The 2677-nt window shown below is 41.4% G+C and overlaps 1 pseudogene; it reads left to right on the top strand.

Moving 5' to 3' along the window:
* Nucleotides 1-1078, top strand: LOC114199619 (protein SGT1 homolog pseudogene; annotated as a pseudogene).
* The last annotated feature ends 1599 nt before the right edge of the window (nucleotides 1079-2677 follow it).

Raw genomic sequence — 2677 nt, 5'->3', positions numbered from 1 at the left:
GTAGCTCATAACCTCGGAGGTAGCAGCTCTAACAGCAACAGCGATTTTGAGGGATGGCGGCAGCTGCAGCAGGACCTGCAACAGTCCAGAAGTTTTTCCGGAGCTTCTCAGATGCTCTGATCGAGGAGGACCCCCAGGCGGCGTTAGAGGAGCTGACTAAGGCTTTGGAACAGAAACCAGATGATGCTCAATATTATTGTCAAAGAGCTTATTGTCACATTCTTCTTGGGAATTACTGTGATGGTGTTGCTGATGCAAAGAAATCTCTTGAACGCAATCCAAATAATTCCACTGCTATGCTGAGAAAAGGGATATGTGAATACCATGAAAAAAACTATGCCACTGCTTTAGAAACTTTTATAGGAGGACAGAAATTAGATAGTACGGATCCTGATTTCACTGTCTGGATTAAAAGGTGTCAAGAGGCCCAGAATGGATCACAATCTAAGGTGTGTGCATCCCAGAGGACTCATCAGTCAAAAATCAAGTATGACTGGTATCATACAGAATCTCAAGTAATCATTACACTTATGATCAAGAATGTTCAGAAGAATAATGTAAATGTGGAATTTTCAGAAAAAGAGTTGTCTGCTTTGGTGAAACTTCCTTCTGGAGAGGATTATAATTTGCAGCTGAGACTTCTTCATCCTATAATCCCAGAACAGAGCACATTTAAAGTACTTTCAACAAAGATTGAAATTAAAATGAAAAAGACAGAGGCTGTGAGATGGGAAAAGCTAGAGGGGCAAGGAGATGTGCCTAAACCGAAACAGTTCATAGCAGATGTAAAGAACTTATATCCATCATCATCTCATTATACAAGAAATTGGGATAAATTGGTTGGTGAAATCAAAGAAGAAGAAAAAAATGAGAAGTTGGAGGGAGATGCAGCTTTAAACAAATTATTTCAGCAGATCTATTCAGATGGTTCTGATGAAGTGAAACGTGCTATGAACAAATCATTTATGGAGTCTGATGGTAGTTTTGAGTACCAACTGGTCTGATGTAGGTAAAAGGAAAGTTGAAATCAATCCTCCTGATGATATGGAATGGAAAAAGTACTAAATAAATTAATTTGCTATCACTGTATTGCAAAAAAAAAAAAAAAAATCATGGGTCAGGGTGCCTGGGTGACTCAGTTGGTTAAGCATCTGCCCCCGGCTGGGGTCATGATCCCAGGGCTCCCTGCTCAAGGAGGATTCTGCTTCTCCTTCTGCCCCTCCCCCTGCTCGTACTCTCTCTCTTTCTCAAATAAATAAAATCTTAAAAAAACAAAGTCTTTAAAAAAAAATTCATGGGTCAAGGACTACAGCATAATAAAAATTAGAAACTACATAAAAGTAAGCAATAAGAACTGCATTATCAAAATGTTGGAAGGGAGCTAAATTGGTGTGGGGGGGGGTGTGCGCGCACGCGCCCGTATTTGGCCTGTCCTGCCTCCAAACCTATTTTCCATTTAGGAGAAATCTGCATTGTGTGAGCCTTGGTGGGAGGAGCAGATGCAGTAAATTGGTAAATTTTAAGTTATTAGAAAAGAAGGCTGAAAATTGATTAGCTAAAACATCCAATTAAAGAAGGTAGAAAAAGAACAATAAATCTAAAGTAAAAGGAAGAAAATAAGCAGCAAAAATTACTGATACAGAAATACTGATATATGGGCGCCTGGGTGGCTCAGATAGTTAAGCGGCTGCCTTCGGCTCAGGTCATGATCCCAGGGTCCTGGGATCAAGTCCCGCATCGGGCTCCCTGCTCCTTGGGAGCCTGCTTCTCCCTCTCCCTCTCTCTCTCTCTGTCTCTCATGAATACATAAATAAAATCTTAAAAAAAAAAAGAAAGAAAGAAATACTGATATAGAAAAAAGAATCTTGGTTCCCAGTTTTCAGCAACAACATCCCCTCCCCCCAAAAACAGGATCGACAAAGTCAAAACCTGAGTCTCAACAAAAATCTGGTTTTTACAAATGCAGCAGAGATTCCAAAAAGTAAGAGAATTGAATGAACAACTTTCAGCCTTGAAAATTTTGAATCAACATAAAGAAGTGATAGCTACTGCCTGGAGATCTGGGATTTCTGATTGCCTAATAATTCTGAGTGGGTTTCCCTTGAGAGGGTTGTGGAGTGGGGGGTGTGTGAAATTTGAAGTGTGGGGTGGTTCATCAGAAAAGAACTGTTGTGGGTGCCTGGGTGGCTCAGATGGTTAAACGTCTGCCTTCGGCTCAGGTCATGATCCCAGGGTCCTGGGATCGAGTCCCAGGTCAGGCTCCCTGCTCCTTGGGAGCCTGCTTCTCCATCTGCCTCTCTCTCTGTCTTTCATGAATAAATAAATAAAAAATCTTTAAAAAAAAAAAAACTGTTCTACAAGGGGTCATTTTCTCTGGATTTCCTCACTCTTGCTGATAAGAGGAGGTTAATTACGGAGGAATTAAAAATTGCTGCTCTCTTTAAGGGTATGGTTCCACTTGATATTCATTGGGCTTCCCTCCTTTTAGGCCCCGCCCACTGGTTCTCCTCCCGGCTTCCACCTCTCAGCAGTAAAGTGAACTAGGAGTTGGAAGCTCCACTCTCCCTTGTCTGCCCTCTCTCCATAGAGTACCCAAAATCCAGGCATTAATTCTGTCAGCCTTTTACCTTGCCTGCCAAGCTTCCTTTTGTTCAGAATCCTAAAGTTTTCTTTTACA

The sequence above is a fragment of the Eumetopias jubatus genome, unplaced genomic scaffold, assembly GCF_037043125.1.
Source record: "Eumetopias jubatus isolate StellerSeaLion01/CBP00866 unplaced genomic scaffold, mEumJub1_p1.0 scaffold_10, whole genome shotgun sequence".
Taxonomy (NCBI): domain Eukaryota; kingdom Metazoa; phylum Chordata; class Mammalia; order Carnivora; family Otariidae; genus Eumetopias; species Eumetopias jubatus.
The sequence above is the reverse complement of the archived record's forward strand: the minus strand, read 5'-3'. Positions and strand labels throughout refer to the sequence as shown.